Source organism: Xiphias gladius, chromosome 10 (genome assembly GCF_016859285.1).
Source record: "Xiphias gladius isolate SHS-SW01 ecotype Sanya breed wild chromosome 10, ASM1685928v1, whole genome shotgun sequence".
In the NCBI taxonomy this organism is placed as follows: Eukaryota; Metazoa; Chordata; class Actinopteri; order Istiophoriformes; family Xiphiidae; genus Xiphias; species Xiphias gladius.
The window spans coordinates 3,640,180-3,664,552 of record NC_053409.1 but is presented as its reverse complement, the minus strand read 5'-3'; the positions used below and the strand labels follow the sequence as shown (position 1 = coordinate 3,664,552).

Genomic DNA, 24,373 nt, shown 5'->3' with positions numbered 1-24,373 from the left:
TTGGCCTACCCTTCACTTAGTAAAAACTAATTCTAACATAAGTATTAAGCTTATACCTTTTTCAAATTGATGATATTTTTTTCACAAAAATAAACTTCTCTTTTACAAACGTTGAAAATTGGAAAAAAATTAAGAAATTGGAAGTAAATTGGAAGAAAATGAAGACAAAATGGTTATCTGTGAGTTTTTGTCAATTTTATTTCAAGTTTATTTTGAGTGTTTTTCACTGAGAACGTGTCGTTCTCTATTCAGTATAACGATAAACTGTCTACTTCTTTCCAGAAGGTTTCACAAACCAATTCCTTATTTGGAATAAGTAAAAAAAATAAAAACATTGAAAATGTCAAGGATAAAAAGGAAAATATGATGTTCTTTTAGGTTGTGTATATTCTATCTAAAAACATTGCGTAAGAAACCTTGAGTTACTTTCACTGAGAAAGATTCATTTTGAAATCACTATGAAGTTAAACTATTTTGAAGGTTGAAACTATTTTCAAGGTTGAAAATCGTTAGCATATAAAAACAAAAATGGCGGTATTTCTTTTTTTTTTCCAAGCTTTTTCAAAGTCCAGCATATGTTTACTTTGAGTAGTTGTGAGTTGGAATATGTCATTATGTGTTCAGTGTAATCTTAAACTGTGTTTTTTTTTTTTCACAAGCAAAATTCTCTGTTAGAAATGTTGAAAACTGTTATAATATGTAGACAAATATGGTTAGTGCCCCATAGGTGCTGTGACACAGCCACCTTATGGGGGCACTAAGGCAAGAGGGACCTCCCACCTAATACTTAGAAAGAAAAATGTGCTTTTTACAACTTTTCTATATGATTTGTATGTTTTCATATCTGTAAAAGTTGTGAACTCAATTTTTTACAGGCATCTCTTGGCGGTTGCTACCCAAGGTTACACAAAGGGGGCTGCCCTATCAAGGAGTCAGAGCAATTCTAAAATTTGTATTCGTATCACACTAGGCAAACGACGTTACATATTCAGTCACATGTGTTTATTTGTTAGATATCTCTAAAAATTGGTAAGCGATTTTGATGAACTCTGATAAACAGGCCATGGGCCAAGGATAAAGCTTACTGATGTTTGCAAGCTACTTTTTACAGGCCATTCTGAAGAAAGACTTTTAATATTATACTCAACAGCCAAACAAATACACCCCTCCTCTCCCCCCAAAATTCATGGATGCACATTGCCAAGGCAACCACACTAGCTTAGATGACCAGAAGAGAAATATGGTGGAATCCAGATGCTCTGGATTCCACCATATTTCCATCATATTTTCCACCATAGGAGGGTAATTTTTTATCGCTATTAAAATACAGTTGGCATATTTTTTTTTATAGTACTGTAGAGAGTGTGACAAACAGGTGTTGAAGCCAAATACTTATCTAAGCCAAAGTCTAAGCTGAGGAGTGTCTGAGCCTATCGGTAACACTATTGCCAAGTAACGTCAACAGTAACAGTAACTTATACGCTCCTGTCAGTGATAGACAGAGCAACGTTGTTTATTGCAAAATTCGAAAAGAACAAAGAAAAATAACATGGCAGCGGTGTATCGCTAACGTTGTATAGATTTTTGTCTTACTTACTGTGGTCCAACTTCCCACAGAGGACCACATAGGCAGGATGAGTAATTTTACACAGGCGAAAAAATGTAATTCAAAGGGAAATAATATCAGGTCTAAAGTAGCAAGTAAAATATTTCTATACCAAGTTGGCAAGGTAATATCTCTGGTGTTATTTATGTTTTATTACTATCATGGTGTAGCTCCATTCCTGGTGGGCAAGGACGCGGAAGACTGAGAGTAGCCGGCAGAAGCAGAGGAATAGGCTGAGGTTTGATTGTAACTGGTTCCAGCAGCCTGCCCTGTGCATGAGCATGTCTGTTGCTGTTGCTTATTGGAATATAGTGTTTTGTGGCTTGGTCCAAGCCACAAAACACCCATTTACAGAGCTGTGGACAAACACCAGATTTTCTTTCAGCACACATACAGAATGGACAGCTAACGGACTGTGAAGAGATATTTGCTGAATTTGTCAACAATTGTATTGGATTTGAATCAGTAACTTTACTTTTATAGTTTTAAATGGGTCAACTCGTATTTTTTTTCTTTTACCATAAACATTGGGTACATCCAATGACGTCTGGGTTTGGATACCTGCTGAACACTCGGCATTAATTTGTACTTTATTATCTTTGTCCCCTTGGCTTTTACTCTTATTACATAGAGAGGATAATTGAAAGAACTTGACGTAATAAATTGTTTCTACCCTAAGAAACAGTGTAGAAACCAGTTGCATCTTGCTCATTAGTTTCTGTTATGGTTAAGTATCATAATAGTCCTGCCAGTATTAGACAACCAATACTAGTTTTTTATAGCCTAATCTGTGATAGCAACTTGATGTGAATGCAGCGTTGGCTGTTTGCTAACGTTTGTGACCCTCCAACATACTTGCTTAGTTCTTGTCACAACACAACTTAATTTCTTGCCCATGGCTGGCTGATCCCTGACTGCTCCCGCTCTGTTGGATGCCTAGTAGGCTAATAATTGTAAGGCTGTGGTCATCATATGCATATGAATATACATTTTCAACCTCATCCGTATCAGAACAAACATTATGATTCATATTTCCGATTGTTAAACTTGACCCAGCTTGGCCGCACTCCCTTTTGTGATGTCATATCAAAGTTATTTTTTTGGAAGCAGGAAAATAACGCCCTTACAAAAATGACTCCAAATGTTACTATAGTGCATATATAGATTTTTTTTTTTTTAAATCTAGTTTCCACATCACACGGTGATTGCCAACTGCCAACCAGCAAGTTGTTCTTTTAGAATGCAAATCTGAGAAATCACCATGACATGAAATGACAATATATTTTAGTAAATGTATTTGTAAGGCAGGAAACTATGATAATGTAGTGCTGCCACTAATGAGAAATATTTGCTCTTGTTAAAAAGAGAAAAATTTCTAGTTTTAACAAGATACTTTTCTTGACATAACAAGATATTTTTCATGTCATTCTGAGATATTTTCTCACTATTACTAGATATCAAACTATTGCATTTCTAAAAGAAACTGTTTTTGTTTCTTGTAGTAACGGGATATCTTTTATCTCCCTACAACACCAACGTTTCTCATTAGTTCACAAAATGAAGGAATGTTGAAAAAACAAACTTATTGTCATAACATGACAAGTGGGTAAGTTGTTATAACTTCCATATGTCGTGAAAACAAATTTGCAAAAAAGTGTGAATGACTGGTTTATATGGTTAAATGAGTTTTTTGTGAGTAACACTGAATATAAACAACTTTTCGTTTACGAGAAAGCTACACAGAGCCCCTTTAACCTTAAAAATTTTTTAAATTGTTTTTTTTTTTCAGTAAAATTACAGTAATTCAATTATTTAAAAAAAAAAAAAACCTAGGTACCTAATAAACTAGCAATTCAGTCCTGGAACTCGCCTCAGATTCACATTTCTGTCTACTGGGTCTGTATGGCCATTACCTTCAGGCTGCTGCTGTTCCTTACCGGTTGAGATATCTACTTCTGGTTAGTTTAATTATAGTCTGTGGTCAGCAAACTCAGTTACCAGTAATGATCTCAGCTAGCACAGTTGTCAATTAATCAAACCATTTTGATAGTCTTACCATGTGAGATCAACCTTGGGATAGCTGCCCTCTAAATGTGCAGTGAACATGTAGCAATGAACAAAAACACAGTGAAATTCATAATTATATTAGAATGTCCTTTATATACATATGTATATAAAAAGCACAAGTGCACAATTCTTCTGATTGTAAATGCACAATTTATTTTTTGACATATCATTCGCCTTAAATACTTGTATTGTTGAGAGAGTGATAGGGTAGCAGGATTTTGACATAATTTGTGCATGTTCTAATGTTCTAACATTATTTGAGCAAATGAACAGCTATTTTTGTTTTCAGCAGTGTTCTTCATTGATTTTGATTCATAAGGCACATAATAGTAGATGCTTTATGTTACATGTGTACTACTGAAAGGGGACGGACTGTAATGAGTTCTGATACTGACACTTCATGTATGAAAAGACACAGTACAGATCTTTAAATAACAATAAACTCGAGGACAGGCTCATTAATGTATACAGTGATATGTAACAGACAGAGAAGGCACTTAAAAGAATTATTATACAGATCTGAGCCCATGGTTACATTCTGACAACTTACTGTGAAATAAAACTGAAAAGATTATGGTAAATATGACATTTTAGTAACCGACCATAGTCAAACTTGCTTAGCTTTCAAATTGGCATTTTTTTTTCAAGGGAATTTGGGTGCCTTGAAAAAAGAGAACTGAATTGTAACCACGTAAATACGTGCCACTTCTGAGGTTCAGGATTTGTAAGTTTTGTTTTAAATTATGACGCTTTAATCTTCTGGCATGTATATAACTTGCACAACCAATCACAGAAAGATTGAGAAAGCAATGTACGTATGCAACGGATAATTTTACCGGCAGTTTCAGGGCAAAATTAATTCCATGGGAAAAGGAAAAGAAATGATCGCCTAATAATGTGGAATAATGTGAATAATTTGGATGTAGGAGGAACTCTAACTTATGAACGCTTTATTTGGAAGAAATTTTCACATATTGGAAGCCGTTTTTAGCTGTAACTTTAAAGCTAGTGTAAGCATGAATTTGTAAAACACTGAGTTACACTCGATGATGATTAACATAGAATTATTCCCCTATGTGCTGGACTGCAGCCCATATGCTGAACAATACCTTTAGGGCTCACTGGATTTTTTTCGTCTAGAGTCAGACAGAAGACTCAATGCTTGTTAGCCTGTTCCCCTATTAGCCTGTGGATATTACTCCTGATTCCTTCTGTCTGGGAATTTGGAGACACTTGCTGCTGGAGTTTGGTTACACAACTTTTAGTGTCTGTTAGTGTTAATTGTTTTAAATTTTGATTAAAATACATTTATCGTCCCCAGGTTATAGAATAGTTCAAAGCGGGTTGTTCACATCTATTGTTTTCTATAGGGAACAACAGGATTTACCAGAAACTACTTTTAATGAAGGATTAGTATTGTATTGTAATTCAGTGAATGATTGAATTAATAAATATCTGTAGGAATGAATTCACTATTGACGAAAGGGATTAGAGTGAAACATTATCATAAACTACACCATCGTCTGCGGTATTACATCATGTTGTAATCTGTCTGACTTTCAGATGTAAATATTGATACTGAATCGTCCATTAAATTAAAACTAATATGAATATAGCCTTCATTCAACTATACTGCAGTGACAGTTACATAAAAGTCATCCAATTGGGCCAAATTATGTTAGTCGTACTTGTTTATGAGTTGCAGTAACAATCTGTGGGTGTATTCAACTGATAGCAGTACATGCCACATGGTCACCTGGATTTGGAGGATTACCATCAAGCATCATACATGTTTGAAAATAGAGATTATCAAATTTGAGTTAACTGTATATGTGTATGCATTCAGAGAATTGACTACCCAGTTACAAAACATTGATAGCCACACTCAGCATTCAATGTTGTATCTACATCGATATGCTTTGGGCTAGAGCCTAGCGCTAGAGCTTTCTCTCTGTGAGGTGACAGTGCTAACCAGTGCACCATCCTGTATCAATTTTCAACGCTTAATTTACTTCCGTTGCCAGAGGAAAGCTGTAAATTGACCAATTTTCTTAATCCCTAAAAAAGGCCTGTTTTCTATTAAATATACATGATTTTTCAGGTTCTGGTGACCTGAAAATTTTCTTTACATTGGTTAGTTTACCGCATACCTTTCTACTATTTAAGGTTATTCACTGGTCTTAAACTGCTTAAATTTCAATAAAAACTGGAAAAATGGGGTGTTCTAAAACTTTTGACCAGTAGTGTACCTATGTACCTAGTGTATCTATGGTTAACAGACAGATGGATGTCTGGTGGCTGGGGTTCACTCTAGTTTTCTGACTGTAAATCTATTTTTATTTTACTATTTTATAACTTGTGACATACAGTACACCTGTTAGGGTGCATTCTCCGGTTATCTAATGATGTAACTTTGGTCTTCAGCCAGGAGCAGATGTCATCAGGTGGTGCCCAACCTTCATTGAGTGTTTCGACCCTTAACCACAACTCTCTCCAATTGGTTGGCTGGCACTGTGGACGAAATCACTGCCCACCTAATCCTGAACTCTCCTCCTCTCATGCTCTAATCCTCTACACCATTCATGTGGCACTTGTAAACTCTGAAGAGACAAAGAAGCCTGGGGCAGAAGGCTGTGGTAGTACAGCCAGGTCTTAAATTGACCTGGGAAAATGGATTTGTCAGTCTTCTTGAGCCATTCATCAGTCTGCTTCACAGCATTGGTGACATTGGCTTCATGGCTCAGTGGGTATGTCTTATTGGGTTTTCCTCAATGGATGGCATGACTTCACCCAGGAAAATATAACTAGGCCAGTAATGTATTATGTCCCCCATTTAGAAATCTGTCTTCTCAGTCAGTAAGTGGCTCAGATAACTGAAAAGGTTGATGAACTAACTGAGAAGGTGGATGCAAGTGGTGGAAGAAGGAAAACAAGCATTATATAGATTCCACGTGGGGAAACCCACACAGACAATCGGTGTCACATTTGTGTCTTAGAATACTGTTCAAACGCAGCTATGAAATACTGAAAGTTGGGGCACATTAAAAACAAATAGCTTTGGGTTATCCCTGCATCAGGCTATATAAAATTTTGGTCCACCTTTGAGAACAGTCAGCCTGCACACAAATAAGTTTGTCTAGTAAAGGGCAATGGGGCAATTGCCCAGGGACCCAAGACCTCTAATGGGTGCAGGGCAGTGAGGGCACAAGCAAAATATATGGTTACAGCTTGCTTTACATTAACCTGTCCGCTGGCGCTGCTGTAGCTTTTCGCACACAGTGCAACAGCAAGCTGTCAGACCCACCCCTCAATGGTCAGCCCATGTGAGGTGGGTCAAACAACATGTTGACACTGACATTGGTGACATGAACAACAATAGCTCCAGCAACAGCCTGCTTTCAAAAAATACAACTAAGGCAGCTAAGTGGGAGCACCAAATGGAAATTAAAAAAGGATAGACACAAAACAACAAGAAGAGCAACAAGAGAAGCCCCCAGCAGCAGCCTGCAACGACAGCTCGGCCCCTGCTGTGCCTGCGAGTGCAACAGTTGAGTGACACAATGGGACATGGACACGTGGGTCTGCGAGCAGCCTCCACTCCTCCACACTGATGCTTCCTGGAGATCCTGCACTGTGGGGACCTGTTACACAGCAACTCTGCGAAGGTGATCAACCAAGGGCCTGCAGCCTTTGGGAACCAGGCTGCCAAGTATCCTGCATCAGTGAGGGAGTCTGTGTGTGGCTTGGCATGCAATGGGAACTATTTGAGTCTGCTTGATCTCATAGCAGAGTTGGACCCCTTTTTATAGGAGCACATTGAGAAGCATGCAATAAGGGTAGAGGTAAGCCCTCCTACTTCTGAAGAATTATTTTTCGTTAATGGTTGGGAAAACTGAGCAAGTGATAGTAGGAGGCAATCAGACAGTATTTCTCTGTAATCATTGCTTCAACACCAGATTTAGCACACGTTTGTCAGTGCAGAGTAGTGGAGAGCTTAATGGGGTTTTAGCCCATCCACAGCCACAAAGGTATGAGCCTAGCAGAATCTGTGATTAAAATGATGCAAGGCTTGGGTTTGGACTTGTCAAACTGTTGTGGCCAGAGTTACGGATAATGCAAGCAACATTTCAGGAAAATACAATGGGCTTCAGGCGAACTTAAAGAAGAAACTTAAAGAAAACCCACTAATCCATTATACACCGTGTGCTGCCTATTCGTTGAACGTTTTAGGTGTCAACAGCATTGACAATTGGTGTGAGTAGGTCGACTCTTTTTTAACTGCTACAGTCTCTGTATACATTTAGCAGTGCCTCAACCCTTCGCTGGAACATAATAAACTAAAAACAACCACTTCACTAATCAAAAAGAAAGCAGCAGTTCATCCGTCTCCCCGACAGAGCACAGAAATCCTACCACTGCCCAGATACCTATGAAACAATCCACATTATTCACTGCCTGATAATAACCATGTTCAACCTTCATATGAGCAGAAACTCGCCCCTTCATGGCCTCAAAACCACGTTTACATCCTAAACTCTTAAGCTTGTTTTTCCAGAATATCTGTATAGGGAGTTTATCCCCTACAAACATAAACTTCAGAGGAGTACAAATGCTGCTTTATGCTAAACCTCAAACTTTTCAAGCTTTCGAGATACAAAAGTTAGAAGCAACATAAGCTGAGTTCTTGCTGTCATTCTTCCTGTCTGCAATCTTTTCTTCCTCCAGTAGAGGTCCCTGTTGCTCCACCCATCCCTGAAATCCCAGAACCTGTCTTTCCATTCTCTCCAAATACCATGACCTTGGAGGAGTTTAGTAAGGCATGGCCTATCTCTCTTCCACCACATTTACTTATGACTGTGCCATAGATTTGCTTCCTAGAGCCCCCCTGCCATCTAGTAGGTTACACAACCTTTCCCGAACTGAAAGAGAGGCTATGGAGAATTAAATCCATGAGTCCCTCGCTGCCAGCATCATTCAGCCTTCTTCATCTCCTCTTAATGCAGGTTTCTTCTTTGTTGACAAGAAGGACCACACTCTCCGTCCTTATATAGACTGCTGTGGGTATCCATTAAGAACAAGTATCTCCTACCACTACACCTACAACTACACACAAAACTCAGCCTTGGAACCCCATCTTAACTACACTGTACTTGAGGAATGCTTTCTGACTGGTAAGGTAGGTGATGAATGGAAGACCGCCTTTAACCCACCCCTCAGCCACTTCGAGTACTTTGTCATGCCCTTTAATAAAACAGACTGTCAAACAATGTCAAAGCCGAAAAATATGAACTCCATGTTAACTCAGGTGAAGACTGATCCAGAAAAGGTCTGGGCATTGCCTGAGTGGCTCAAACCAACCTCTATCAAATGGTTACAATTCTTAAGCTTTTGCTCACTTCTATCTCAGTTTCATCAGGATACAGCAGCATGGCAGCACCTTTAACCAAACTCACCTCCACCTCCACTCCCTTCACCTGTCTGAAATCCCTGTGCTAGTCCAGCCTGATCCCTCTCATCAGTTTATGGTAGAGGTGCTTGGGTTGCAGCAATCCTTTCCCAGTGCCTCAGTTCATCCTTGTGCCTACTTCTCCTGTTGCCTGACTCCTGGTGAGCTACGTTGTGGGGAACTGTGAGTTGCTTGCTGTAAAATCAGCTCTGGAAGAATGGAGACACTCGTTCGAAGGGGCTGAGCAAACGTTCATTGTATAGGCTGACCATAAGAATTTCACCCACGTCCAGACAGCCAGGTGGCTGAATTCATGTCGGCCTCACTGGGGTCTATTCTTTGGCTGCTTTAATTTTACCCACACATACTGCCCCAGCTCAAAAAATATTAAGCCTGATGCCTTCTCCCGCCAGTTCGTCACCTGCTTCTCTGCCTTGCCTCTCCTGCCATCAGCTCAATTATCTGCCAGCCTCTCCAGCCACGCTCCACACACCAGTCAGTCCTAACCTCAGCCTGCCCAGTTGCCAGTCATCCACAACCTCAGCTTTACCCTGCCTTCATCTTCAGTTCGCTTCATCATCACCACCACCTTTGAATTCAGTAATAAATCTCTTTAACTTTTTCAAGACTTGAGTCTGTGTTCTATTTCTGGGTCACTATTATCATTGGTTATAACAAATATATTATTTCACCCAAGTACAGACTGCTTCTGGATCCACATCTCATCTACATAACTCTCTCTTCTCAGCAGAACCAGGAATAATTCACCTGCTTTTCCAGTTGGCGCACTTCCAGATTCTATTCCCTTGACCAATGGATTATCCTAACCCTAACTGGTCACTTTGAGCACCTTACAATCAACCATCTTCACAAAACAGCTCTGCAGTTAATTAGCTAACCAACTTAATGGCTCCATCTTCCACCATTAAGGATTCCTTCTCTTTCTTCTGTTTTTATTTTTGTTCTTCTTTTTCAATGCATTTGCCTTAGCCTTACCTTGGGCTCTCCATTCCAAACTGTGTTGTCATCAGATGGCACGTGATATATTATTTTCCCTAACCCTAATACATCTGATAAAGACATCTGGGCCAGCCATATCTGCCTGCGACATAGGACTGCTGAAGATATAGCCTCCCCCATGTCATGTGTAAGCTGGGCTGACAAAGCAGAGTCATTCAGACCATTGAATTTCTGATCCACAGCACTCATTGTCTTCCGTAGGGCTTCTAATAGGATTGTAAGGGCAATCTCCCAATTTATTTGGGCTGCACATCCAGCGGCAATGAAGAAGCACAAAATCAAAATGTCAGTTATGGCATACTCCCTCCTGGGCCATGTGGGGTTGACAGAAGCACAGGCTGGCCCTAGAGCAATCTAAGATGCTATCACTTGCTCCACTGGTGGCATATCCCCATTGGTGTTACCCAAAAGTTAACAGTTGACAGCCTGCATTGAACTGAGGCCTTCGAGGTAGGTTTTTCCATGATATTCCTTAGAAGAGGAGTAGTCCTCTGCCACTGAAATGGGAGAGGATTGAGCCTCTGCAATGCCCTCCAAGACATCCCCCATAGGGGTTGGATAAGACACTGTGGGCTGCAGGCCAGCTGTAGTTGCTGCACTAAGCACTGTGCATTTGAAGGAAATGTCCCCACCACTGTTGATTCCTTATCAGTTGCTGAAGTATATGAATGGAGATCCACCAGGTAGATGTCCCCTTCTGACTACTGCACACTATCAAAAAGAGAGTAAGGAGCAAAAGACAGCACCTAGGCATAATCTGTAGAATCACAACATTGGGGCCCAGGTGGAGGCACATCTTGGGCAGGAGGTAGAGATAAGGAGAGAGAGGAACGGCCATCCTTAAACCTGTCCATCCTCTTTGACAGACTTTGAAGAGCAGTCAGAATTTAAAGTTGTGTATTTGACCTGCCTCACATTTATCAGTGGAACAGGCAGTTTAGGAGCTTGAATTTTGTCATCATGGTTTGGATCCACGGTTCAACATGGTGGTGATCACACAATTGGTTGAAAGAGCGCTTGTTGACCATGCCTATCCAATGTGCATTCCCCCTCTCTACCATGCACAGAGCTGCCAGCGGGGAGAGGTCTCGCCTGCCCAGGCAGGTCACAAGTGTCACTGCAGGGATTATTCACATCCTCCAATGAGCAATTTCCAAGCATGAGGGGCTTTCTTGATGTCCATCATGGGGATCCATCGCAGACTGGAAAAACTGGCAGCACTGTGGAGCCGTGATTGCATCCGACAGAGCAGGATAAGGCCACAACACAAACCTCTATGAATGCGAAAAGGATCAATAAAGGTTAAAACAAGCCCTCACGTAAGAGAAAATGGCCAACTCCAGTATGTGAATGTACCTAGCACTGATATGGGGTACAATAGGGGCCAAAATACATACCAAATTGTTTCTATTTGACAGTATATTTCAATATGTTTCACTACCTGAAAATAAAAAGATTTTTAACTCATAAGCATCATTGGTATAATATTAGAGGCAATTACATAATCAGTTAATTTTTTTTATTAGATGTGATTTTTACAGGTTGAAAAATTTACCCAACTGGATGACTTTAAACAGTCAGCTGTGGAAATTGCTGTGCGAGACTTTACTTTTAGTAAATCATGAATTGATCCATAAAACCCTATGAATCAATTCAAGATTGGCTTTTGTTGTTCCCCATATGAAGATAAATTCTCCTCAGGCTATCTTTAAATTGCCTAGGTACAGGAGACTAGTTTTGACAGCCTGGAGGCCAGGATTAGATGTGTCTAACAGGTGTAATCTTGAGTTGCTTGACTCAAAAAGTAGATTACTCAAACGGTAAATCTTGAGTTCATGCACAGTGTTTTATTCCTGTTTGTTCCTCACAATAAAAAGATACATTTTCTTCAGGTAGCCTGACCAATAAAGTGGTCTGGCTACAGTGAAACAGTTTTTGGAGCTGGGGCCCCATTCTTCATACGTGAATAACTGAATATCCAGATTAGATTGTTGATGATTTGACATTAGCCTGGGTCTTTAAATTCTTCATAGCTGGTTTAACATTCATTTGGAACTTGATGCCAGTGCAGCAAGTCCTTAAAACCCACACCCGCCAAAGTGCAATTATTCTCACTTAGCAGGATCATGATGAAGACGTTATAGGTTGAATCTCTTACATGATCTAATTTTCAGTTATAAATGGCTCACTTTTGTAGAGATTTAATGAAAAAAAGTTGATATAATTACAATTTAATAAGACATGAAAATGCAAGTACTATACTTACACAAGATACGATGTCAAACAAAATAAAGGTTTGTACACTAAAAAAAGAACCAATCCAGACTGTGAGACACTGTGAGCAAAGTGTCCAAAACTCAACTGAAAAATTCTGACTGTTAACAGACCAACTGGGCCACAACACACAGAATTTGACATTAACATTGGAATTTGTCATTTGAACACTAAAACATTAAATGCTTAACTGCAGAGCTCACTTTGCTGAAAACTGAAGAACGTCACCAATCATGTGCCAGCATCACTTGTGGTGGCATAACCACATTCATTGGTAATGTATAATGGTCTAACTGTGATGCAAGTGTGGAAAATAGTGGAAACATTGTCGTGACCACTGTTGAGAAAAAAATAACACTAGTAACAGTAAAATGCAGGCACACTATTTCCCCCAGTGCATACTAGACAGATTTCCAAGTCACCTACCTTATGAAACTGCAACCACATGATCAGCACTCAGTCTATCAAACAAATGGTTCTCATGGTTTTAACTCTCTACTCATGTTGCCTTCATTTAAAGTGCCGCTACGAGATAACTTCATCCATGTTCAACAAATCAATAATCAAACTGCTTTCAAAGAACTAAGTTGTATGGATCAGAATTAACAGTATTACTTTAGCCTTTGTATTCTTTTGCAGAAGCAATTTCATAGTCTGTGAAGTTCTGCTGAGGTGTGACTTTTGCTGGTTGAAAACTTAACCCAAAATCCTTCCTGGATGATTTGAAATACGGTCAGCTGTGGCAATTTTTTTCTACACTTTGTATAAATGGTAAATCTTGGATTGCTATGTAGTGTTTGGCTCCATGTTGTTCCCCTACAATATAAAGATACAGTTTCTTCAAGCGCAATAAAAAAAGTCCTAGAGCGCCTAGAAGTCAGGGGCACATTCAGTTTGAAAATGGTGCGCACTGTTTTGTAGGTTGCAGGTTGCATGACATGTTTCCTCAAAACGGTGTGAAACAGTATGCTTTGAGGTACGTTTTCTCTCAATTGGTGGGATGTCAGAGGTGTTACCCAATCAGCAGCAATGTATATATAAATCCTGCCGTATATAAAAGGCAGTGCAAATATGTAACACAATAGGATGTTCAACCACCACCGTTCACATTTAAATAAATGTTTTGCCACTTTTTGTCAGGGCTGAACATGCCCCTGTTTTAAATGTGATTAACAAGTGTATTCCTGCATTGTGTCAAAAAGTAGTGAGAGGCTGTAATGTCATTTCCAGGTGCCTTTCAAGGCACTCATGGTCTGCTTACATCACCATTGAACAGTAGCAAGAAAGTCAGAAAGAGCATTAATAAACAGTAACTTACGGGAAAATATAAACAGCAAACCTGACAAAAAAAAATTTCATCTAAAAAAAGAAGGAATAACTAAATTTAATAAAATGCAGTTCTGAATAAGTGGGTTTTAATAGCAGTTTTGAATTGTGGGATCAAGTTCAGTAGCCAGGTATGAGGGAGCAGAGAATTCCAAAGACAGGGTGCCACAACAGAGCAAGCTCTCTCAAACCCATGCCAGAAAGTTTAAGGTCTGGGGCAGACAGGAGATCTGCTAAAGAGGATCAGAGGGGACAGGGAGTGAGTAGGATTGGAGGAGATCTGTGAGACAGGAGGGGGCAAGACCATGAAGGGCTTTTAATTTGATGAGAAGAACCTGTAGGTCATAGGACCTGTAGGTCAGAGGTAGCCAGTGAAGCTAGATGAGTCAGTGGATTTAGAACCAGTAATAATTCTAGCTGCAGAGTTTTGAATGTGCTGGAGCCTTTTAAGGAGAACGTGGCATTACAGTAATTGATGCAGGATGTGACCAAAAGCAAGGTAGTCCAGATGTCCCTCTCCCCAGCAATGCTTTCCAGGGCCTCCTGGGGGACCCTGCGGTGTTCCCAGTTCAGATGAGATATATAGTCTCTCCAGCATGTTCTGCGCCTACCCTGTGGCCACCTACCGGATGGACGTGCCTGGAAAACCTCCAATGGAAAGGCGCCCAGAAGGTATCCTGATCAGAGGCCTGAACCCCCTCAACTGGCTCCTTTCAACGCGGAGGAGCAGCACTACTGAAAGCATATGACTGTAGGTGAGCGTTGAAACATAGATCGACTGGTAAATCGAAAGCTTTGCCCTCCAGCTCAGCTCCCTCTCCACCACAATGGTGCGGTAAAGTGCCTGCATTACTGCCGATGCTGCACCAATCTACCTGTCAAACTCACACTCCATTTTCACTCAGTCACTATTGAACAAGTCCCTGATATACTTAAAACTCCTCCACTTGAGGCAGAAACCTGCTCCCAACCCACAGGGAGCAGTCCACCTTTTTCTGGCAGATAGCCATGGCCTCGGACTTGGACGTAATGGCTCTCATCCCAACCGCTTGCTGCTCAGCTGCAAATGTCCCAGTGCATGCTGGAGGTCACAATCAGATAATTTACATTTCACCTTGCTGAAGATCACTCTCTGCTGTCAATATAACTGAGTGATACACTGATTCTACTGATACTTACTTCTAACTTGGATCTGAAACAAAAGGTGATGAAAAACACGTGGCATGTGCTGCAACAATCATGATTACCCTTCATTAGGTACATCAAGCTAAAAGTGCTGCAATCTAATACAATAGTCCTGCCATAAAGCCTCCTTCGAGAAGGTTATAATTTTCAGTTTGTGTTGAAACTGTTTGAAACTATGGTCATTTTGGAGGTGCTAGTTGGTGGTGCTATTGAATTGTATTGCGTTTTGGTATAATGCAGCAAAATTGATCTAATAAACTGGCAAGTAAGTGAATCTTACTAATAACCTTGCAACCTGTTCATAACTATATATATTACTGTTTTTCTAAGTTGCTTTTTTTCATTTCTCGAAACAGCGTTGACACTGTCTAAGCTCCCGGTGCATTTGTCAAAATAGCTTAGATGGTATAGCACAACCCTTGAGCACAACCCAAACACCTGCAAAAGGATTCAAATCACCCCAAAGCATTTAACTCATGCTTCAAAACAAAGTTATTGTCTCACATAAAAATTCAGTACCCTCAAAACAAAATGTTCCTTCGGCATTGTGTAAAATTATGGTGGTCAAAATGTTTAGATGTTTTGTCAGTATGGCAGTGGACCCTGGAAATGTTCCTTATATCCACATTTCAGTCTTGTCATATTTTTCATTGACACTGATTGTTTATTGTACTAGAATTTTATTTTTTCTCACTAATTGAGTGTCATTTTGTATCAAAACTGAATACTATTCAGATGCAGATTTCAACAGTACAAGGTTTTACATTACACATTGAAAAATATTTTGGGCTCAATCCATTTTCTCAATCCACTTTCTTCAGTACATTACACATTGCACTCACATTTCCATGGAAATTGTTACTGTATTTGTATTTATCTACTGCATCAACAATCTCACATTTACAGGACTTTGCAGTTCAAGTCTTTAGTATCTATCTATCTATCTATCTATCTATCTATCTATCTATCTATCTATCTATCTATCTTCATACATGTTTTGGAGAGTAGAACTATTAAGCTGAGAAGCAACGTAATCAGTTTTGATCAGCAAGATATATATATAATTGGTTATTGCGCAAATTGTAGACAATTGTACTTTACATAGATGTGCTAAAATACTTGCAATTTATTTAAAAGAATGAGAAATTCAAATCTGTTGTGAACAACTGCCCAGTGGTTTGGAGGTTTGTACATGTTGTTTTGAAAATATTCGTTGTCCTTCGAGAATTGTGCCATAGCTATTGACAAAAAACTGTAAATATATATTATATATACATTATAATCTTCTATAATCTAATCATTATCATGATATAATCATCATCTTCCATAATCTAATATCTATTTTATAATGATGAAATACAATGAATCAAAAGTTAAACTTTCTCTAAAGTCACTAATCCAAACAAGGTCACCAGGTTAACTTTCATTGTCAAAGTCTATATGCTATTGTTAGGTTGTACAGTCAGAACATTAGTTTAGTTAATATTACTTGGTTTTATGGTTCAGATCATCGGGACAAGACAAGTTCAAATACAGGTCTGGTAATTCCCCTATGTGCATAATCCCAAGTCGTCACTGCTTCATAGAGTGGCATGAGCTGCAGAGGGCCAGAGGATTTAGAACTGAATTTAAACCATGGCCTGGCATGGCTTAAATTAAGATGTTATAAAATTCTTGTGAATAGTTTTAAAGTCACCCAAACAAAGTAATCTGCCTGGACAATAGTGCTCCATATTGTTGTTTAGAGAGGTTTGGATCTTTATACCCAATTGAAGTTTCCTCATTTTTGGTTGTTAGTACTTGTAAATATGTTTGTCTTTAGCTTTACGAGATTATCTGTCCAAAAAAAAAAGAAACAACAACAACAAAAAAAACCTTTTCATTATTTCTTGAAATATTGGCAAGCACATTTCAGCCATTTTAGAAGGTTTTGGATATGTTTGACACACTAAAAGACAATTCGAGAAACTGCTTATTAATTTCCCTTTAAATTTCAGGTTAATATATACTGTTGATGTACAAAGATTTTTTTATAATTCACATTTTAGTAGGTTCACTGTAAAACAAAACAAAAAATAATTAAATACTGTTATTTTTTTCAAAGAAAATTGTGTATTCAATGTCCTTTATTTTCATGAAGATAAGTATTTTAATAATTTATATTTTTTATAAATTTAACAACCTTGGCAAAGAAGAGTTTGAATGGCACTAAAACTCTCTATAAAGAGCTATGCACAATTCTTTTTTGACAATATTTTGCAAGGGACACAGGTGCATTTATTTTATACTTCTTTCATCTGATGTATGACAGGATGAAAGACTCTTTTAACTCTCGTTTAGATGGTTGTGCTGGTTATTCACAAGGTGCCAGCAGGGGGCAGTGCAAGCTAATTTAAATGACTAACTCTCAAAGTACTGTTACAGTACAGTGATTTGAAGGACACACTTACATATTTTATTTTGAACATTGTACTTCTTTTGAATCATGTTCTTGCAAAACTGTTAGCTTGTTGAAATTTTTTTATGTTATCCAATGTTTTTTTTTTCCTTTCTTTTTTTCTATGATGATATGTACTGTGTGTAGATCAGTGGTTCCCAACGTTTTTGGCTTTTGACTCCTTAAAATGGATCATCGCTTTGCAGGTCTTCTAGTGTCTTCTAATCCCAGGGTTATGGCCTATGGGTTCACATTAGTTGTGAATAAGTAAACCAAAACCGATTTTTCCATTTTCCTTTTCAAACTTTTAGAGACCTGTAGAGCTGAAAGTATCCAGTATTTCACAGGAAAAATTTTTAAAAATTGTAAAATAATAATAAAAGTAATTTTGTGTTACAGAAGTATATACTTTTTCTTTCTCATCTCTCCAAGGGACTCTTTGAGAGATTCCAGCCTCCAGGTTGAGCGGAGTACAAACTTGGGAAGTTTGCATATCTGGACAAAGTTTACTATGTCTTAGACCTAATTTCTGAGAACTAATAGCAATACGATAATATTTGGTTTTGTCAGTTTGTGTGCACTGATGGCTGTAACCACAGAAAGTGGATGAAAATATATTCAAATTTAAATGCATGGATTCTCCATTTGAAATCAGGATTACAAAGAAAAGTAGACTTCCTTTACTTATATGTTGTATTGTACAAATTGCACAGTCTGGATCATAGAAAAGAGGCTGGAGTAGTGTCTCCATCAATAAATTAAGAGTGGAGAATTTTTACTGAGAATTTTGCAAAACATAGATAATTAAATCTACCAGTTTTGTAATTTTGCATATTGATTTAAAGGATCTCTTGCCATGATGAAAATAATCAAGCTCAAAATTGACTGAATGTAACTATATGGAGATGCAATGCAATGCTGTATAGTCTATGATGAACTTACAAGACTTTTAGGTTCAACCTCCACCACACCCGCATACAGTATACATATACACATATATACACATACAGTACATCAGGTCATGCACTGCCACCCACTGGGTCAGGTCTGACCTTGAATCATCTGTTTGACAGCTCATACTCCAGCTTTTCTAGGAAGGAAAAAATAACAAGTATGACATTATTTTCCCCTTCTTACTCTCTCCATTTTCAGAGTGATGGCTTCCACAGATGTACACAGACACACACACACACACACACACACACACACACACACACACACACACACACACACACACACACACACACACACACACACACCAGGTACAACAGTTAAGTCAGACCACAAACCTGGGAAAATATGGGAACAATTATCTAGAGGCCACAGGGATCGACAGTTTGGTGAGGTCCTCTGAACATTCAGACATACTTTAGCTATACTCAAAGGGTACAACACACTCATATACTCACACTCACACACAGATACAAACATACCATGGTGGCATACATGGGTAAATATTGACACTATCCTCATATTTATACCACTACTGCCTTACACCCACCTTTCCAAGTTTTCATCAGCCTTGTCTCTTGACTTACACCAGTCGAAGAGCTGCTTCATTACACCACCAGTAGCTTGCTGAGAGCCTAGTCGGTCCAAATAAATTAAAACAGAATATCACAATACAATTATTAGAACCATTCATATCAAATATACACTCAGTGAGCACTTTATTTGGAATACCATACTAAAAAGACCTTGCTTTGCTCTCAAAACAGCCTCAATTCTTCATGGCATGAATTCCACAAGATGTTGGAAACATTCCTTTGAGATTCTGGTTCATGTTTACATGATTGCATCATATCATTCATTCATGCTGCCAATCTTCCGTTCTACCACATCCAAAAGGTGTTCTTTTGGATCCAGATCATGTGACAGGAGAGGCCACTGAAGTACACTGAACTCATTGTCCTGTTCATGAAATCAGTTTGAGACAACTTTTGCTTTGTGACATGGTGCATCATCTCGCTGGAAGTAGCATTAGAGGATGGGTAAACTGTGATCATAAAGGACTACACATGGTCAGCAACAATACTCAGATAGGGTAATGCATTTCAAACTATGACTGATAGGTATTAAGGGGGCACAAAGTGTACCAAGAAAACATCCCCCACATCCCCACATCAGTGCACCACCAGCTTGGACTGTTGACACAAGACAGGCTGGGTCCATGCTGTTGATGCCAAATTCTGACTCTAACATATGCAAGCCTTAGCAGAAATCCAGATTGATCAGACTAGGCGTTTTTCCAGTCTTAAACTTTCCAGTTTTGGTGAGCCTGTGCCCACAGCAGCCTCAGATTTCTGTTCTCAGCTTACAAGAGTGGAACCCAAAGTGGTCTCCTGCTGTTGTAGCCCCTCCTCATAAAGGCTCGTTGTTTTGTGTATTCTGAGATGCTTTTCTGCTCAACACAGTTGTAAAGAGCGGTTATCTGATGTACCATAGCCTTTCTCTCAGCTCGAACCAGTCTGGCCATTCTCCTCTGACTTCTCTTATCAACAAGGTATTTCAGTCCACAGAAATGCAGCTCCCTGGATGTTTTATGGTTTTGGCACCATTCTGAGTAAACTCTAGAGACTGTTTTTATTGTTCTTGCTGAAAGTCCTTGGGGATCAGCAGTTTCAGAAATACTCAAACCCGACCGTCTGGCACCAACAATCATGCCATGGTCAAAGTCAAAATCACATTTTTCCCCGTTTGTTGTTTGATATGAACATTAACTGAAGCTCCTGACCTGTAACTGCTGCTGCCACATTGGCTGATTCGATAATGGCATGAATGACCAGGTGTGGAGGTATTCCAAATTGTGTTCCTAAGTCCAGTGCACAGCATGAAAATGTCAATGCACTCCAAAGGAATGGTGTATTATATTCCGTTTAGTCAGATTTGAAAACTGAGTTATGAGAGAAAGTGTTTTTACCTGATAATTTGCAAATGTAATATGGAACTTTCTCACAGCAGCAGAATCACAGGTGTTGTTAATAAAATTAACAAAGGCTGTGTTCTTATTCAAGTGTCACCATAACAGTGTGGCAGTAAATTAGTATGAACAATACAAGGACCCTGAAACAGAAGCAGCTGAAAACAAATCATTAATTTTATTATTTACACCTGTGATTTTTAATGTCACATATCAAAATGTCCTCTGTGAAAAATGCCTGTTTTGTGTTCAGTTATTAAACACAACACCCAAACAATGGCTATTTTGTTGTCAGAGTGAGAAGGGCCAAATGAAACAGTGTATTTGCTAACTGGCTACCGTTAGCTTCTAAACTTCTAAGCCAACTATTTAAGCATAGAAAATTACATTGTTCCCTATAGACTATTGGCTTTAGTTAAAACAGTATTAATTGTATTTATTGGCCCTGTGGGAACAGCAGAAGAAAGCTGTAAACACAATATTGACACATTAAAACATTATAAAGCTGTCATGGCTAATGTGTTAGCATACATTTGTTTATTTCCATATCCAACAGTTACAGAGCAACATGATCATTCATTTGGAGTGGTGTTTGTGTCCACCTGATGAATCCAAGTCCAATATTTGCTCTCTTTTAGTTTTGTTTTGATATCTACCAACTCATGAGGGAAATATCTGGCTCGGTACCTGCTAAATGCCCCGCTATGATCACCAGCTAGTCTAACTTTGTCGGTCTGCTACTGAGCAGGTAAATACAGAACTTTTTCATTTCATTTGACCCATTATTAATAAACATTCATGATCAGTGCAGCTTTACATAAACACTTTCTCAGAAGCTGGTCAGGGACCCCAGTGTTTTCCCTAGGATGGAGTGGTAGCAGCAGGAAGGGCATTAATTTTTTTTTCAATTTTTTTTGCATGTGATCAATAGAACTGTATTTAGCAAGATGTAAAACCACTTCAAAACTTAGTATCTACAAACAATTGTGTATCAATTTGTTCCCCTTTCAAAATATTGCTTCCAGACAGAAGAAAGACCCAACTCAAGTCCCCCCTAACTTTACTGAAGTAACCTCCTCCTCATCATCACTGGCATCACTTCTCTATCTGCTTTTGATTAGCCAGTCTTTTAAAGTCATGTGGATATCCAAATGTGATTTGACAAACAAGCATGTGTGACCCATATCACCCACTGGGTGATCGTTAACGTGAATAACAGCTAGCTAGTGACTAGCTAGCTATTCATTCTTGACTGTACTTTTTGCACCACCATACTGTGTTAAACAGTGCTAATTTATTTAAATGTAATGACAATTTCAATGATAAAAATAACGTATATGTACAATATTTCTTCAAGGAAATCCTATCCAAATAATATGCAACATTAATATCTATTTGAGGGAATCTGTCAGTTGTCTTTGAGATTGACAGCTTAAATACATCACAGTGGCCCTATTGTAAGGCCTGCCTACAGGAAGAAAACAATCAGTGCATGTGGAATACCTACTATCTTTGAGTCAAGATGTATCTTCTAAATTCTTTTCTTTCACAGATATGTGTTTCCTTGCGTGTTCCTATCAAATGAGAGCATTCGCTGTAGTGTTACTGTAAGTTGCAGGAATGTTTTCCCCATGGTGAATAATAATCCTGAATTCATTATCAGCATTGCTTGCTTCATTGTTGACATTTAACATGTACTTTTTATAATTGTTGTGCTGTCATTATCAGGTAAGACAAAGTTTCTTGTTGTGATGCTTTACTCACAGGTGTGTGAACTGACCTCAATATGAAGCGTCTGTAGTGCAAAATAATATAATGTTAGTTTCTAAAGAAATAAGACGGAGCCCTCTCCTCCTCTCTTGTCCTCTCCTCTCCACCTCTCCTCTCTCGTAAGAAAAAAAAATCAGTGGCGTTCATATTTCAGCAGCTGATTACTGCTGGGGTATAGGAGAAACACTAGACCTTCTCGATTATTAACAGCTGGGTTTGTCTATAAATAATAAGCCCATTTATTTCTCTCTGCAGCTCCCACAACAGAAGGACACAAATAAATAGTGCACTGTAATAAAACTAATTTGTTTCCAGCATTTCTCCTAGTGTTAGTCTCTATGGTTTTTGACTTGACATAGCAGACTCAGCAGAGAATAGCGTTCTCCGTTCGAGTCTCCAGTCTAAGGGAAAGAGACTTCATGACCACGAGCAACTGTTGACTACTCTGATCAGCGGGGTTCAGGGGATTCACGTCAGACAGGACGCCTTCCAAGCTACCATGACCGACCAGCTCCATGACCTTTCCGCCCAGACACAACAGGTCCTAGGTTTCCTTGGTGTCCGTCCCACTCGCTCAACCACCACCTGCTATGCCTGAAAGTCAGCCAGCTTCTAGTCCTAAACCATGGGTGCCACATATTAAGAAGTATGATGGTGACCCAAGTATCTAACGCTCTTTTCTGACTCTCTGCACCCTGACCTTTGAGCTCCAGCCCCTGTCCTACCCCACTGAATGATCCGGGGTGGCCTTCATGATTACCAACTTCATGGGGAGCCCCAGGTCATTAATGTAGAGCATGCTTTACACAGTGATGTGTCTGTTGGCAGTCTGCCGCAGGGGCCATGGTCGCCAATACCTAGTCGACTGGAAGGGATATTGGGTGGAAGAGAGGTCCTAGGTCTCCTCTAAAGACATTCTGGACCAGTCCTTCATCAGGGACTTTCATCGGCACCACCCAAACCAACCTCGGATGTCTGGAGCCATCCTTTAGAAGGGGGGTACTGTAACATTCCGTTAATCTTTGCCTGTTGTGTTTCCTGTTTTATTTTGAAGTACTCATATGTCTTGTTTCAGATCCTGCCCTCATGTGTCTCCCACTCACTTGATCATCCACACCTGCTTCCAATTACTCACCTGTCACTGGTTTTGCTATCAGCCAACCCTTTATATATACTCCCCTGATTTTCCTATTCCCCTGACAGATTGTCTTTGTTCATCCTAGTGTGTTTATTGCTTTCCAGCATTTCTCCTAGTGTTAGTCTCTATGGTTTTGGACTCAGCTTTGTTTTTTGTTTTTTTTTTGATTTTTGCCAACTCCCTGCCTGGATTTGTTAGTTTGATTCAGTCTGTGTGACTGGCTTTCCAGGAATTAAATTTGCCTTTTTTTAACTTTACCTTGTGTCCTGGGTCTTTGTCTGTGCCTGAGTTGCTGATCTGCCCAGAAACATTACAGAGAGAAGCCTGCATGCAGAGAGGACTCCTGGAAAAAAAAAAGAAGCACATATGTGTTTATATATTATCAGATAAATTCTGATCAGATGATCTCAATGAAGGAATTGTCAAAAACACTCTCAAGATTTTTGTTTGAGAAACACGCGCGCACACACAGATTTGCAGCCAAAAAAGGAAGCGAGGAGGAAATTTCATTTGAAAAAGAAACAGTCTCAGCATCTGGAAGCTCTTTCACCCCTTGACCCCATTCCCCGCTCCATTTCTCCTCCATGCCTCCTCCACCTCACCCCTCTTCTTCTAGACCTGTATCTGGAAGGAGTTAAGTGTATATACCAGCATACATGTGTGTGTTTATATGTGTAGGCATGTTGGGATGTGTGCATATGAATGAACACACACTCATGCACAAAGATAAAAGTACTTGTACTTTTATCTTTGTGAGGATACTCTTTGACATAAGGCCTAACAAAAATGTTGAGAGCATTTCCTTCATACAGAGCACATGGGGGTATTTATGGGAACAAGAACACTGGATTACTTATAAGTTTCTTTTTTTTTTTTTTAAATATTTTTTTTCAATGCCAAATACATATTCCACAAGCCTTAATTAAAAATGTCCCCTAACCCCATGCTTGCAGTTTATGCTGCTTTCATGTCATGTCGTTTAAACCGTAATTACAAGAAGCCAAGTGGGAAAAACCCAGCAAGCTAGAGCTGGAATGGCACAATAGACAATCTGGCAAAGTGCAAGTGGATTAGTATACACAGTATACTAAGTAGCTAATGAGGGTATGGGGAACAGGTCAGCAGGTGGGGACTGGAAGGGCTGGGGTTACTGCAGGGCAGGTGGAAATGGCCGGGTCTGAAAT

General features: G+C 39.2%; 1 pseudogene; it reads left to right on the top strand.

Moving 5' to 3' along the window:
• The first annotated feature begins 13,040 nt into the window (after window positions 1-13,040).
• LOC120795975 lies at window positions 13,041-13,209 on the top strand (annotated as a pseudogene).
• Window positions 13,210-24,373: the final 11,164 nt, after the last annotated feature.